Here is a 17683-nt window from a genome sequence, read left to right as displayed (position 1 = left end):
ATTGGTTAAAAGTCTCTAGATTGATACAATGGTTCAAAAACTTTTGGCGCAAGGCTTTGATCCTTCGATCACCTCTCCCCTCAAATTTATTGGGCATAAGCTCTAGACACTCAAGGAGATTGTTTGTAACTAGGTTTAGATTCAGAAAAAAAGAGTCATATAAAAGAAATTGAAGAGATCGATTTGAAACTCAACATTATGGCATATCCATCCCATAAATATTATTTCTCAGTAGCTCAACACTTATAGGATACTTCTCTGGAAGGGCATAAAAGGGAAATTCTTAATTTCTAGGAGGAGGAATGGTAGCTGAAGATTCAGGCCATTTGGATCATTGGGGGAGACAAGAATACAAAATTCATTCATAATTATGCCTCTAAGAGAAGGCGAGAACACCATATGGGAAATTATGGATATCAATGGAAAATGTTTATCATCCTTGAAGGAAATACAGGTGTAGGCTATGAGGTATTTTTGGGCACAATATCCTGAGTGCCCTCCTAAGGGGGAGGTGTGCAATTCCAAAAGAATATTTTGTTTGAGTTGGGAATTCTTATAGAGATATAAATGATCTTTGTAACATAATGAATCAATTTTCCAAATAAATGTATCAGATGTATTGGGATCTTGTTGCAACTTTTAAATGAGTGTCCACGCCTCTTCGTCATTCTTTCATTCATCCCTTGATTCAATTATCCAATTAGTCCAGATAATAGAAATGAAACAGAGAAATACTTCAAATCCTCATCCTTTCTCAAGAGTGAATTTGCAACAACATTTTGCTTCCCATTTTTGTAGATGATTTTAAAGTCATAACCCAACATATTTATAACACACTCCTCCCACATCTACCCAAGCAACCAGCCAGTCAGGGTAAACATGCGATGAGAGGCCACTATGATATGAATTGACCTCATAAGTCACATTAAGGAAGTGGAACTACCAAAAGCACACCACACAGACATTCAACATCAGCATTAGGATCCTCAGGAACCAATCCAACCTTTCTGCCAACCAGCCCCTAGGTCCCACTAAGATTTTGGACATCTTTACCTCTTGACGCTCTCATGTTATGCGCATACCAGCATCTAGGGACCTCTGGATGATCTCAAAGGCCTGTAAGCCAGCATCTAGGTACTTTGTGTGTCAGTGATGTGCCAATGCCCCTGGGATTTGAGCCACTTTTTGAGGCCCAAAGCCCATGTCACTACCCAAAATTGAATCATATCTTCAGAACAACAAAATAACAAGGAAATGGCAGTATAAATGCAATCAATTAAATGAGACCTTGACTGGACCCCTACTAGCCATGATAGTTATTTCATCAAACATACCACAGATATGTAATCTACAAGTATAAATATAGATCTGAGCATAGGGTTCTCATACTTAACTAAGAATCGATAAGAGACATTGATGCTTCAACATATTAGCTGCCATTTCATCCATTAGGTCATAGATACATTGATAATTCATTTACAAGTAAAAACATCATGAGATCCACACATAGCCACTATCATAAAACACATATATAACCAACATAACAGTAGTGGAAATACCAATGAAATCACAACCATATAAACCACATACAATCTAGTATAATACTCATAGAAATACAAGGAGAAATAACCTCATATTTATGAAGAAAAATCCAAACCTGGGATGGGACTTCCATGTTCCACCCGACCGTAAAATGGCTCAACCAAATCTCTCTTCAGCCATTCACCCCCGTGCCATATTCCAAGCAAGAATGTGGGATATCATAGATCATATCAATCCAAAACCATATAAGGCTTCCAGAGGCCATCCACCTCAACCCATCAAATAGTGATTCCACCTCACGTTTAGACATCACAAAACCATCATCATATTGCTATTTATCCAAGCCTTCCAGGGCTCTAGAGCGTTTTTCCAACCAAGGCTCCAAGACTAGTAACTCAACCCACGGCTTTTACTGGGCTCCAAAGCGTTTTTCAAACCAAGGCTCCAGGACTAGTAACTCAACCCACTAAGGGCTCCAGAATGTTTGTCCAGCCAAGGCTACGTGACTAATAACTCAACCTAAGTTGTTATAGGGCTCTAGGGCGTTTGTCCAACCAAGGCTCTAGGACTAATAACTCAACCCAAGCTAAGGAAACATGAGAACCAACCAAAACAAAACAATGAAAATAAACCGACAATATCCATGGCTATCCATGAAATGGAAGGCTAGGAAATCCATTGTCAATCTCGACCATCCTCCATGCCCATGACAAATCACAATTAACAATCCACATGTATATGCCATGCATGCCAAAACTAGTGAGGAAAACATACATGCAACTTGGTACCTGCAAACAAAATCCAATGTAGCTTCTAATCTTGATGTCCTCTTGTGCTTTCATGCTCTTCCTTTTCCATCTTTCTCCAAAAATTCAAGTATGCCACACCCTCGAAAAGTGCTCCAAGAAAAATCTAAGTCTCCAAGAATATGAGAGAGAGAGTAATGAGAGAGATCTCCAAAACTGAACTAACAAAAGGTTACCAATTGATCCTCATAAGACTTTTTATGAATGAGGCCTCTATTTTCTTCATTTTCCATTGTTTTCCTTCATTTTACTCCTCACATGAAACCTATGACCTTTCACCTCTCTTTTCTCCTAATTTCCATCATGTTCATAAATAAATGTGTTAGAAATGCCATTTTTCCTTTCCAAAGCCTTAGCCATTTCCTTAGCCATTAATAACCAAATGAACACCCACACTAGGATGTCTTGCCCAACATTCATCCTGTAATAAGTGTCCCACCAATCGTGGTTATTTTTTTTCGTTTATTAACTTTTATTTCATGTAATTTTCACCAGGGCTATTATAGAACCCTCCCCCTTGGGGGAACACCGTCCTCGGTTTTCAACAACACCTATAACCACAAACTATTGTAAGGAAAATATATTGTCGATGGATTTTTAAAACTTAGCTTGATGTAGTATTTACAATGATCAACCTGCTGAGAAACAAACCAACATGAAAACATAACAAGCATAACATCATAATGAAATGACACCCGTACCACTTATTGTAGCTTTATAACATATCTCATAGCGGTATTTACATCCATATAGATATGTACATATATGAAAATCACCAAACCTATACCAAAACATATACCAAGACATATACCAAAGCACCATACCAAAACACCATGCCAAAAATTCTTTGCCTCAAGTGGCAAACAAGGAAGGATACATAGCTTGCATCTAAGACGCCATCTCCCATTTAGATTCATCGGGCCCAAAGTGCTTCCATTGCAATTTAATTTACTCGATTTCTTAGTTCCAGAGCATGAGCACCTTTTTTTGCAATATACACTGAGGATCCGGCTGGAATTCTCCATCTAGTTCCACGTGCAATACAAATCAGTCAATCACAGGATCAACATCTTTAACATACTTCTTAAGCAATGTCATATGGAAAACATCATGGACATTCATTGTTGGAGGTAATGCAAGTTGATATTCTACTGGCCCAATCCTCTCAATGATACTAAAGGGTCCACAAAACCGTGGTGCCATCTTGGCACTTGATCCAATCCATAAGGAGCTCTTCTTTGGTTTGATGCCCAAGTACACATGTTCCATGCCTACCAACATGTCTGGTCCAATCAACCTATTAACTAGATCACTCCAACTAACAGGAGTATTGCAACTCCTCCCATACAATGCCCCAAATAGACTCATGTTCAAAGATTCCTAATACCCATTGTTGTAAGCGAAATCTACCAGTGGAAGGTACTGGTGGGCCCCAGTATTGTAGCAATAATGCTACAACTCCTAGAACTCCCTTCTTTAATTTTATCAACCCGGTAGTTTGTAACAAACTTGGAAGCGACGGTGCTGTATGCACAAGTAATAGCTCTTGTCGCAGCTGTCACTTGGTCAGCTAGCACAAGTCCGCTATGGCTCAAGCCAACTTCTATATGTTCTCAGAAGAAGCTTTCTAAATGATGAACAAAGACTATCTGAAAGGAAATTAACCTACTTTGCAAGAATGAACTGAAAGCCAACAAAACATGGAAACCCTAGTAAACCCTAATCTGACTAGTCTAATCTCTATGATGCAATGGTGGGAGTGCAAACTTTTAGAAATGATGCCATTACTTCTAGTGATATGAGATGCATGAATTTAAACTACTTCTACTGAAAAAAACATTGTTTTTGTATTTTTGCTTAAGTGGTTGGAGTTATTATGATTTTGTTTCTTATTAGGGTTTGACTGTGCAGGGGTAGTTCGAAGGGAAAGAAAGCTTGGGAAAGGTCAGGAGGGCTAGGAAAGGTTCCAGGGGATCCAAAACATCATTCCACAGAAGTCCACAACGTTGAGGTGCTCAACAACCGAGTTTGCAGGCTTCTACAGGATGTCTGCAGGGGATCCTACAGGATGTTCAGAGATTTCTACAGGATGTTCTGAAATGGGATTTTGGAGCATGGGTGAATGAGGGAAGATGCATGAGTGGATATGGAGGTAGGATAGGGGTCTGAAGTGGCCTAGGAACTGATGGATGGAGCTAAGGAATGGTGAGGATGGTTCAATTTGTTCAAGGGAGAGTGAAGCAATGTTGCACAAAAATTAGGGTTTTGGGAGCGAATGGCAAACGTGAAGCAAGGGTTCTAAGTAGAGGGTGGAGTGGATGGTGCTGATGGAGAATAAGTAGATGAAGGAGTGGTACAGGTGCTCTGCAAGTCGTTTTTCCAATCTGAACCAACAAAGACTTATGAATTCAAAGACCTAATTACGTTGACCTAATTTGCTAGCTGTTAGTAAAGAGAATGAACAGAAGTGTGACCTGCAATGAAACCATGTATTTTAACTCATGCAAATAAGCAAATGAAAGTTTGAACTTGTAACCAACTTCTACACATGAAAATCAAACACTAGTGATTGCATGGCAAAGAAAAATTAGTGTTTTTGTGGGCAGCAAAGTCATCCTGGTCACAGCTCCTGATCCCACTAAGGGAGAGGTGAAACCACAAATGTTTGTTGGCCCTTTTCTTGAAGCTTTTTCTGTTAACAACCTATCAACTAGATTTGAGCATGAAAATCTATTTTACACATAAAAAACAAACTAAATAACAACACAAGAGTTAGATCTAAATAGCAGATTTTATTCTAAGAATGCAGCAAAAACACATAAAGATAATCAAAGGAGGTATTGGGTGCTTGAGATGGGCCCAACCCCAAGAGCTACAGCCTCCTAAGAGAGATTTAGAGCTGGTGCAAAGCTGGATTCATCTTTATTGATCAAGAAATGAAGAGTTACATCAAAACTGTCCACAAGAAGGACTTGAACATGAGATGAAAGCAAAGCTAATCTATTGCATAAAAATCAAACTACAAACTAGCTAACTAATGGCTAAAACAAAATGATTAACTGGCTAACCAAATTGACTAACTACTAGCTAACCCCAAAATGACTAACTGAAATGAGGTCTTAAGCCCTCTTATTTATACAATTTGAGGACCCAACAGTCCTCCTAAAATTTAGGGACTTGGCTGCCCAAGACTTGGAGTTAACAGCAGTCCTACTTGACTTGCTTGGCTGCCCTTGTGCTGATTGATTCGGTGGCCCTTGAACTCCAAGTTGATGGTGGAGAATTCGAGGTAAGGGCCCATAAATGAAGGGGCACCTTCCTACAAATCCTCTAGCTTGTTCTCCCACGAATTTGGCTGCCAAGTGCTCATTAAGACCTTCAATTTTGTCTCCAAGTTGACCAAAAAGGCTACACAAAGCACCCATTAGACTTGTTGGCATAATGACTAACCAAATTCACTCTATTAACATAAAAATAATCAAAAACATGCAATAAACAAATGAGAATGGTGGACTAATCCAAATTAGGAGGTTGAATGAGCCCAAATATTTGTCCATTTTTGGGGCTAATCAGGTACTCTTCCCACTTTCCCTAAGTATGCATCACATCCTCAACATGTCCTCTAATATCTTGTCGACCCTCCATTTTTTTCCATCGGTCTCTGGATGATAAGTTGTACTGAAGGCCAACTCTATGCGGAAACCTGCAAATAACACCTTCCAAAATATGGAAGTGAACTTCACATCCCTGTCTGAGATAATCTTCTTTAGAACACCATGCAATCTAACCACATCTCTGATGAATACCTGTGCTACATCACTAGTTGAGAATGTAAACTTCACTGGAATGAAGTGTGCAACCTTTGTCAACCTGTGATGAAGTCCATGGAAATGACCTCCCATTTTCACTCTGGAATCACAATCTGTTGTAGGAGTCCACCTGGATGTTTACACTCTACCTTCACATATTTACAATCAAAACACATAGCTACAAACTCTGCTACATCCCTCTTCAAGTTCGGCCAATAATAAAATCTCTTCACTGCGGTGAGTGTCTTCTGATAACCGGGTGACTTGAATATGGTTTCACATAAAACTCCCTCAAGAGCACCTTATTGAGCTCACTGCTGGACGACACATATATCCTATCTCTGAATCTAACCAATCTGTATGTTGTAAGGTAATAGTCCACATCCTGTGCACCTGTACCTGTACATGTACCTATACTTGTACCTATACTATCACCTGTACCTGCACCTGTACCACCATATGTACATGTACTTGTACTCTACTACAACATGTACATAATATCGATATATTCGACATCCTGCTACCCTACCTTCAATATCCTATCATGTAAATCTGTCCCATATGAGCTCATAGATGCTGAATGATTTACCTGTATCTGCCTTCTAAGAGCATCTACCACTCTGTTCTCTTTGCCTTTGATGTGCGTGATCTCAAAATTGAACTCACCGATTGTAGCCAACCACCGAGCCTGCCTACCATTTAGATTTGGTTGGTATAATAGGTACCACAAACCATTGCGATCACTCATCAATGTATAATCTGCCCAGAAGATTGTGCCTCCACATCTTCAACGCATGTATGATCACTACCAGTTCAATATCATGTGTGGGGTATTTCTGTTCATTCTCATTCAGTTTTTGTGACTCATATCATACCACCTGTCTGTCCTGCATAAGGACTCCACCATGTCCTTTCTTGCAAGAATTTGTGCATACTACAAATTCTTTGTCTGTATCTGCAATCTTTAACACTGGTGCATGTGTCAACAACTGCTTAAGCTTCTCAAAGCTAGCCTCACACTCCTTTGTCCACTCAAACATCTTACCTTTCCTCTACAATGATGTGATAGGATAAGTAATCTGTGAGAATTTCCCGATGAACCTCCTATAATAGCCTACCAACCCCATGAAAGATCTCACCTCATCCACATTCTTAGGAGCTACCCACTCAATGATGTCCCCTATATTTTCTGGATCTACTGCAATTCCCTCCTTGGAGACAACATGTCCCAAGTAGTGTACCCTAGTCTGAAAGAAACTACTTGTTGAGCTAGCATACAATTGATGCTCTCTCAACAACCTCAACGCAACTGCTAAAAGCTCGACATGATATTCCTCATTTTTAGAATATACCAATATGTCATCAACGAACACAATAACAAACTTATGCAAATACGGACGCAACACACTATTCATGAAGCACATGAATGTAGTTGGAGGATTAGTTAAGCCAAATGGAACTACAACAAAGTCATAATGCCCATACTTGGTTCGGAAAGTTGTCTTGTAAATGTCCTCCTCTTTGATGTGTACCTGGTGATATCCAAATCTCAAATCAATCTTCAAGAACATTGTTTCTCCCTTCAACTGATCGAACAAGTCATTAATCCTCGATAACAGATACCTGTTCTTAATGGTCACTTTATTAAACTTCCTGTAGTTAATGCATAATCTAAGAGTACCATCTTTCTTCTTCACAAACAATACTGGTGCACCCCATGGTGATACACTTGGCCTAGTGTACCCGTTATCCAACATTTCCTTCAGCTATAGCTTCATATCCATCAACTCAGGTGTGATCATTCTGTAAGGTGCTTATGATGCTGGAGCTGCCCCTAGCACTAACTCAATAAAAAATTCTACCTCCATGTGAGGTGGAAACTCTGTATTGTCTTCAGGAAATACATCCTTGAATTGTTGTAAAACTGGGTACCTTCTCAATGCATTTGCATCCTCAACTTCCTTACCCTTGTCACTAGAAATGTGCACTACAAATAACATGCACCCTTTCCTATGGTTGCGCTTTTCTTGCATAGATGTTACCATCCTAACTGATGTGGCTTTATTCTTACTCTGTAAGACTCTTGGTTCCCTAGTGTCATCCAAGCACTCAATGACTTTTTCATAACAATCCACCTTGGTTATATGAATATACAACCAATCCATGCTTTGTATGATCCCAATGTTAATACATTCAAATGTGTTGTGGTAGGCATACCATTCAAATCAAATGCGCAAGCTCTTACCCAGTAGTGAACTCGCTACTTTGTACATGTAGCCAATTGCACTAACCAATATTTTGCATGAAATTCCTTACCCAAACCACACTTATCCACCAAGTCAAGACTAACATAGCTATAAATAGATACAAGTTCAATCAAAATAGAAATAACTTGATCACAAGCTTACCATCCATCTCAATGATATATGTCTGATGGTCTGCTTGTTTGTTATCCAATGCTGCATAAATACGAGGAACGCTCTGAACAAGATCCCCAATGGTATGTGTGTCATATGCACTATATATATGATTCTTACCACCATGATACTATGGAGAATCCCTCCTGTGATGATCTCCTCCATAAGTCCAACATCGCACAGGATCCTTATTCTGCTCCTCAGATTGATGTCCATGTCCTCTATCTGATGCATTGAACCTCTTAGGTGGTGAAACATTCTGTTTATTACCTAAATCCTGTGGTCTTACTCGCTTCTTGTCCCTTTTTTCTTTGTTATTAGCATTTCCCTTCCAGTCTGGCTTAGTCTAAGATCTGCACTTCAATTGTTCATATTAATGCTTTAGTTTTCGAATGGCCTCCTCCAATGATACAGACTCATCGAACTCAATCCTATCTTTGAATTCCATTAGTAACCCACTGGTGAATCTCTAAATCTTGGCCTTCTCCTTGAGGTAAGGCACATACCTTAGTAGCTCCAAGAATCTGCTAGTGTACTCACCATTTGTCATAGACCCCATCTTTAGCTCATAAAATTCTTTTGCCCTGTCATCAAAGTATCTCTATAAAAAATGCTCCTTCTTGAATAGCCGCTCAAACTCACTTCAAGTCAAATCTTCCCCATGTATACCTATGACATTCTGCATATATTCCCACCAAATGTCCATTTTGCTTTTGAGATTGAATGTAGCTACTGTGGCTTTCATGAACTTTGAATAGTCATGCAACTTGAAGAACTTCTTCATACCAAGAAACCATGCCTCTTCATCCTACGAATTCTTCATCTCTCCATCAAATGTAGGTGGCTTTACTTTCTTAAACTCATCTAGAAAGTATCCCCTATCAATCCTCCTGTACGGATGATAACGATACCAATCATCTTGCCTGTCAGAACCAAAACTAGAATGGTACCTGAGTCTATCCCTTCTTGCATATGGAGTGTCCAACAATCTGACATCTCTAACTGTGTCATTTCTATCTGACATGTGACCAACATGTGACCTATTTCCATATGCCCCATTAGTTTTTTCCCCCTGCTCATGGCTAATCCAAAGTGGTCCTTGTCACCGTAAATATAACAAACTCTGAAGTATCACTGCATTTACTTTTGTTAGCTTATCTTGTGCATGTATGATTATGTCATTTTTTGCCTTACAACTCTTTAGTTATTCCTTTAATCTTTTTAGTGTACTTCTGAATAGGAAGAAGATCCCAACACAATACTACTCTTTTGATTCATAGGGAGAGTCTTTGTAGTCTGCCATCTTACTAGCCATTTCATACTTCTTCCTACAAGGTATATCATGTTAGCTAAACCAAATCACAGTAAACCAACATACCTTAGTATAGCTCGGGGAGGATACATTGTCTGCAAGATCATCATATCAACGTGATACATGTATAACATAATCATGACAACATATAGCACATAAGAATATAACCATGCAACCATCATTCTAGATAGGGTCCAGTCATCAACTCATGACCTTATCATAATGCCTACCGTGACCTCATGCATGACAAAAACCATTACATCATTGTACACTTAACCACATGCAAACATTAACATGCATAATCAATGCGTAACCAACCATACATATTCATAAACACATGTAATCAAGCATAAACGAACAATACTTGTAACCAAACCTACAAGCATGATACATGTAACCAAACATACAAGAATGTAACCCAACATACAAGAATGTAACCAAGAGACATAACAACATGTAACCAATCATACACTCACGAAGATGCACTCCACAATAACAACATCAACTTCCACTTGACGATATCACTACAACCATGCTCAAAATTTATGAAAATGCAACAATCACATGGAATGCAAGTGTAAGAGCCACACATGCAACTGCCATGGTTGCATGACCAACACACAACCCATGTAGTCTGAGGGGTGAACCATGCTTTGATACCACTCTGTAACACCCTCCTCCCACATCTACCCAAGCAACCAGACATCTGGGGTAAACATGCGACAAGAAGCCACTATTATATGATTCAACCTCCTAAGTCACGTTAAGGAAGTGGAACCGATGGAAACACACCATACAAACATTCAACATCAGCATTAGGATCCTCAAGAACTAATCCAACCTTTCTGCCAACCAACCCCTCTGTCTCACTGAGACTTTAGACAACTTGACCTCTGGACGTTCTCATTATTTTGGCATGCCAGCATCTAGGGGCCTCTGGACACTCTCACAGGCCTGCAAGCCATCATCCAGGGACTATTTTTGTCAGCGGTGTGTCAGCATCCCCAGGCTTTGAGCCACTTTTTCAGGCCCAGAGCCCAGGTCACTGCCCAAAATTGAATCATATCTTTATAACAATAAAATAACAAGGAAATGATAGTATAAATGCAATCACTTGAATGAGACCTTGACTGGACCCCTACTAACCTCGACAGGCATTTCATCAAACATATCATGAATATGTAATCTACAGATATAAAAAAACATATATGATCATATGGGTCTCATCCTTAGTTGAGAATCACTAAGAGACATTTATGCCTCAACATATTAACTACCATTTCATCCATTATTTCATAGATACATTTTTCATTCATTTACAAGTAAAAACATGATGAGATCCATACATAGCTACTACCATAAAACACATATATAACCAACATAATAGCATCATAAATACCAATGAAATAACAACCATATAAACCACATATAATCTAGTATAATACTCATAGAAATATAAGGAGAAATAACCTCATATTGATGAAGCAAAATCCAAACCCGGGATGGGACTTCCACGTTCCACCCAACCATAGAATGGCTTAGCCAAATCTCTCTTCAGCCATTCATCCTCGTGCCATATTCCAAGCATGAATGTGGGATATCATAAATCACAGCAATCCAAAACCATCTAGGGCTTCCAGAGGCCATCCACCTCAACCCATCAAATAGTGATTCCACCTCACATTCGGACATCGCAAAACCATCATCAGATTTCTATTTGTCCAAGCCTTCCAGGGCTCTAGAGTGTTTTTCCAACTAAGGCTCCAAGGCTAGTAACTTAACCCATAACCTTTATCGGGCTCCAAAGCATTTTTCCAACCAAGGCTCCAAGGCTAGTAACGCAACCCACCAAGGGTTCTAGAGTGTTTGTCCAACCAAGGCTACGTGACTAATAACTCAACCCAAGTTGTTACAAGACTCCATATCATTTTTCCAACCAAGGCTCCAGGACTAATAACTCAACCCAAGCTAAGGAAACATGAGAACCAACCAAAACAAAACAATGAAAATAAACCCATAATATCCATGGTTATCCAGGAAATGTAAGGCTAGAAAATACACTGTCAATTTCATCCATCCTTCATGCCCATGACAAATCACAATCAACAAACCACATCTATATGCCGTGCATGCAAACACTAGTGAGAAAAACATACATGCAACTCTGTACCTGCAAGAAAAATCCAATGTAGCTTCTAATCTTGATGTCCTCTTGTGCTTTCATGTTCTTCCTTTTCCTTCTTGCTCCAAAAATCCAAGTATGCCACACCCTCAAGGAGTGCTCCAAGAAAAATCTAAGTCTCCAAGAATATTAGAGAGAGCTCCAAAATTAAACTAACAAAAGGTACCAACTAATATTCATAAGCCTTTTTATGAATGAGGCCTCTATTTTCTTCATTTTCCATTATTTTTGTTCATTTTCCTCCTCACATGAAACCTGTGACATTTCACCTCCCTTTTCTCCTAATTTCCATAATTTTCATAAATAAATGTGCCAAAAATGCCAATTTTCATTTCCAAAGCATTAGCCATTGCCTTTAAATTTCCTTAGCCATTAATAACCAAATGAACACCCACACTAGGATGTCTTTCCCAGCATTCAACTTGGAATAAGTGTCCCATCAACTGTGGTTATTGTTTTGCCTTTACTAAATTTTATTACACGAAATTTTCACAAGGGTTGTTACAATCTTTGTGACCCATTTTTGTTTCTCTTCTAAAGATAATGTTTGTTCCAAAAAATATTTCAGATTATCGTGATCCGTTTTTACCTTGAAGTGTCTTCCCATTAGGTAAGGTCACTATTTTTAAGGTGTTCATTTGCCAAATCAATTTGGATTGGAGTTTTAAATTTGTTGAATATGTAAGCGGATTGGAATTTCTCTTTAGTGGAAGACTACCTTCGAGATTGGATTATATATAACATGGAGTTTGGTCCTCTTCCATTATATATAATGTGGAGTATTTGGAGGAGTCACAATTCTTTAATATTTGAGAACATTAATCCTAATATTAGGAGTTAATGCATTAGGATTGTAGCATTTTACATAGAAGCATGGTTTGGAGGCAAATTATCATTGGTGAGACATATCACTCCTTTGTCTTTCTCATATAATATTTTGTGTGGGTTTTTTGATGGAGCCGCAAAGGAGGTGATGTGTGGATGTAGTGCATACATATCCTTTTTACTAGGTACAATGTATCATTTTAGTTGGAATGGCGGCAAGGGGTCTAATACCCACACAAAAGTTCTTTCTCTTTGTGGATTATTATATTGTGCTTGAAGGTTTGATATTGAGATGCTGGAGGTATTCAGTGACTCCTAGATGGGGGTGGATTCAACAACAAAAAATACATCTTTCAATCTTCCTATTTTATGCAGCTGGATGAGGAGGATATGGGTGATTATTGAACAATTCAAGGAGGTGAATTTTTCTCATACACACCGGGAATTCAACATTGTTGTTGACAAGCTGTCAAAACATGGTCTCAAGCTGCCATTTGGTGAGATATACTATACATACTTTGTAAACAACAATATACAACGAAGAGGTTAATTCTCCTATATATGATTCATTCGGTGCTTCACATTCGATGATTTCATTCTAGAGGTGGTTTTTGTTGACATGGTTTATGATGTCATTTTTTTGCACTTCTTTACATCTGGCAGGATGGTCTTTCAGGGACATTGACACAGGGATGTTGATGATCTCTCTTGGATCAGTTTTATGCTTTGGGGCTTCTAGTTTTGATGGATATATTTATCTTCTGGATAATGTACATGTTTTTATGTTAGGTTTGCAACTCATAATATCTTAGCATATCTAATTTCAGATACTATCTTTATAACTCTCCGATCTTAGATCAGATGTTTTGACGATTTTTGTAGATTTTTGAAATGTAACTATTCTCTAAGACATATATTGATACTTATATGGTGACATATTGACTTATGGACTATGTAAACAATGAGTTATTGCATCGAGAGATGCTCTCCAACCTAGTATGATAGAGATGTTGTAATGTAATGTTTAACATTTTGACTAAGTCAAATTACATAAAAATTAAAATTAAATAAATTAAATAAAATTAAGTCATTAATGTAATGTAATGTAAATAAAAATAAAATAACCCTATAAAAATAAAATAAAAATGGCCCATGGTATTACTCCATGGTATTGACCCATGGTATGGTATTCATGTGGAATATAGCTTATTTAAAGGGGGGAAATTAAACCAACCTAGATCCATGTTAACTCCAGACTTACCAAGGGCTGAGAGGGATCAAATCTATTGATTTGTAAACCTGTTTTAGAGTGAAAAGAGATTTTATCTCACTCGTGGCTTGGTAGATTGGAAGTTAAAATGGATATAAAAAATACTATTGGTTATTCATAGTTGAATTTTTTTATATAAAAAATACACTAACAATGTCCTTACCCCTAGGTCTAAACCCGCATCGTTAATACACCAAAATAAATTCTACTTGTTATACCTAGTTTAACAACGACGATAGGAGTGGCCTTGGAATTCAAATTATCCTTTGTTGTGGTTTAAACTAAAGTCCTTGTGGACTGTATAGGAATCTCAAACACATTGCATTGAATATATTGATTGTATGGACTATCGAAGCACTATCCAAGCCTCACAAGGTAGGAACTCTGAGCACGAGAGTATGGGGTTAGAAACCTAGAATGTGGGATTTCATCTGAAGCAGGTACAAAAACTCTTTTAACCCCAATATTTTGCTTGTATTGAAGTTTATCTCTTATCAGCAACAACCTCCATGGGAAAGAAGATAGAAAGAAGCTTCATTTCACAATAACCCTAATCCTTCATTTAAATGGAAGTTTCATTACACAATAACCCTAATCTATCATCTAAAATGGAAGCTTCATTGCACAATAACCCTAATCATTCATCTAAAATGGAAGCTCCATTACACAGTAACCTCGATCCTTTATCCTTTTATTCTTCCTTATGGAATTCCATGGTGCCTCCTTCCATGAAGCCCTAGTTTCACTCGCCATCACCACCTTGAGCCCCCAAAGAGCCCAGTTCGGACCCCTCTTAGTATCCCTGAAAGAAGCTGATTGAAATGGTTGTGAGAAGCAATCTAAAGAATCTTCCCCGAATGGGCATTGAAAATGCATTGAACGAGTTACAACTTGGTGTTTCAGTCTAGTTTATGGAGGATGTGCTCAAATTGTCCTATGGGGCCGACATAGATGCCATAATTTTTTTCTTTGGGCCACCTTGAAACTTGGCAGGAAACACAACCCCCTCATATTTAATTTTCTTGTTGATTTTCTTGGCAAAGAAAAATTGTTTGAGGCGATGTAGGATTGCATCAAGGTAACGAATAATGATTAGATCATGTCCATGGAAACATTCTCCTCTCTGTTTTGGAATTATGTGCAGGCTAGTAAGGTTGAGGAGGTGAAGATAATGTTCAAGGTGACGAAGCATCTAAAGCTAAATTCGAGAGAGCTAGAGAATCTGTGAGTACATGAAACAATGGAAGGAGATAATTGAAACATGTATACAAATTCCCATCAGGAACATATGAGAGAGAAGATTCTCGTTGTAATGAGAAGCCTAGAGGCAGAATATGGGGAAAATATAAGTATTATTCCTCCTGCTCTACAAAGGGGCTCCACATTGGCTACAACAACCCAAAAATGTAGAATTAAAGGTGACCATTTGGTGTCAACTATGAGACACGATAGGTTGCATGCATATGTCCAGCAACAACCTCTAGAATTAGAGAGTCCATGGGAGAATATACACCATGCAGAGAACGTTCATCTTAGAATTGGCTGTTTATCAGAACATATTGATATATCATAGAATATTGACATTCATGAACAAATTTCGTGGAGAGGACGTTCTTCATTTCAGAATTGATGGAAATGAATATGATGAGAGCGAGGAATATCTCACAACATTTACATTTCTAGAGAAGACTATTGTTATTCAATACATAATGGATCATCGGAAAACAAACCAGGGTCTCGTTATTTCATTCATCATCAAATTATATGGAATTCTAGATTCACATGGCGTCAGATCAAACAAAATATGGAGGAATCTTTGTATAACTACCATTTTAGATTTGAAATTATCATGATTAACAGATGGCAGACTAACGATACAAAGGGAGGAGTAACTAGTGAGGAAAGTGATGTAACTAGTGAAGAAAGTGAAAGTATTGAGGGAGTAATTAGTACTGACACAAAGGAAGTCTTCATGTAGCGATGGATGGGTTTCCATCCATAGTGATCAGCGAAGAAAGTGAAAGTAGTGATGTAGTCATGCAGTATGGATTCCGACAGGATGTCATTGCACTAAATTGTCTTCTCAGTGTGTTGTGCAGGCACAAGCAGGTGAAAGCGGTGGTGGAATTCCTCGATAGAATGAAGGTGAGGATCACCCCGGATGTTGACACATATGCATTGCTAATGGAGATGGGATATCGTAGGTGATGTGACTAATTCTAGAATCATCTTTGGAGAAATGGTCAGCCGCATCGGATGGCTATCGAACAACATATTGGGTTATAATGCCTTCTTGAGAATTTTGGTCAATGACTCTTGATTTGAAGAGGCATCCAGGTATATGGCCACGATGAGTAATAGAAAATGTTTTCTCGATTTTTCCTTCTTTCAAAATACACTGCAAATCCCTTACCAGCATAAGAACATGAAAGATTCTTATGGACTTTAGGATTTTATGAGGAAAAATGGTATTGTCCCTTATTTTCCCACTTATAATACAATTATTGGTGTGTATTGCAGTGAAATCCTGATCTAAGTAGATTTTGTTGATGGTCTGTTGGATGAGATGGTTTTTAATGGCGACTTTCCTTATTTTGAGACTTACAATACCATTTTTTAAGGTCTTTATCACTTCCTGCAAGGTGGGGGAGGCATCAAGCATTTTTTGAGAAATGACTAAGAATGGATTTTTTCCTCTCTATGATAATTATGTTATGGCAATAAAAATGTATCTTGAAGCAGATGATCCAGAGATGGTTGTGACAATGTGCAAACATGTTATATAGAAGGCCATTTTCACAAAATTAAATTGTGATGCTATATTATTTTATTAGTTTTGTGATCCAGGAAGAGCATTAGAAACAGTCAAGTATTCTATGGAGGCAATTTCCATAGGAGAGAAATTACCTATTGAAACTATGATAAAGTTGAAGAAGGAATTGAGTCAAGTAGGTAAGCAAGATGCATATGCACAACTTGAAAAAAAAATGAAAAGTATTTAAAGTCAGACCAAGTAATCACTATTTAAATTTTCCAAGTCAATCCCCTTGAGGGGGGATTTTCCTTCCTTCAGGTTATGCAACTGTTTATAATGTTGGTTTCCATTTCTTGTTGTGATGATGTGGTTATCATTGAATTTCAAAAACTACTAAGGCGGTATAGATGATGCTCAACAATGGAATAAGTTGCTCTCGGTTTTTCCTTAAGACTGGTTCCTTTTTTAGCAGTTATTTGTCGTATACAATGTTTAACTCTGTGTCTTAGGGCATCATTTATCTCGATTAAAAAACATCTTGGACTTTTTTGCAATTCATTTTCTCCTTTTTCTTCTTTTCCATTTTATTGATTTCAATTTGTAACTTTTGTATGTTGAACTATAGATTAGGAGGAGGTTAATTTCTTGAGGAAGAGTAAAGATATTCTGGTTGTTTTATGTGTGCAAGTGTGTCTTGAAGTTTCTAGTGATGGATGCATCTCCTCCTACTGTTGCTCCAACCATTGCCTTAATGAGAATATTTTT

The 17683-nt window shown here is 38.1% G+C and overlaps 1 pseudogene; it reads left to right on the top strand.

The window, feature by feature from the left end:
• Nucleotides 1-17165, top strand: part of LOC149168999 (uncharacterized) — a 55487-nt pseudogene extending 38322 nt beyond the window's left edge.
• Nucleotides 17166-17683: the final 518 nt, after the last annotated feature.

This window comes from Pinus tabuliformis, chromosome 4_2, assembly GCF_031772625.1.
Source record: "Pinus tabuliformis cultivar Carrire ecotype Pingquan chromosome 4_2, CPIR1, whole genome shotgun sequence".
Lineage (NCBI taxonomy): Eukaryota > Viridiplantae > Streptophyta > Pinopsida > Pinales > Pinaceae > Pinus > Pinus tabuliformis.
The sequence above is the reverse complement of the archived record's forward strand: the minus strand, read 5'-3'. Positions and strand labels throughout refer to the sequence as shown.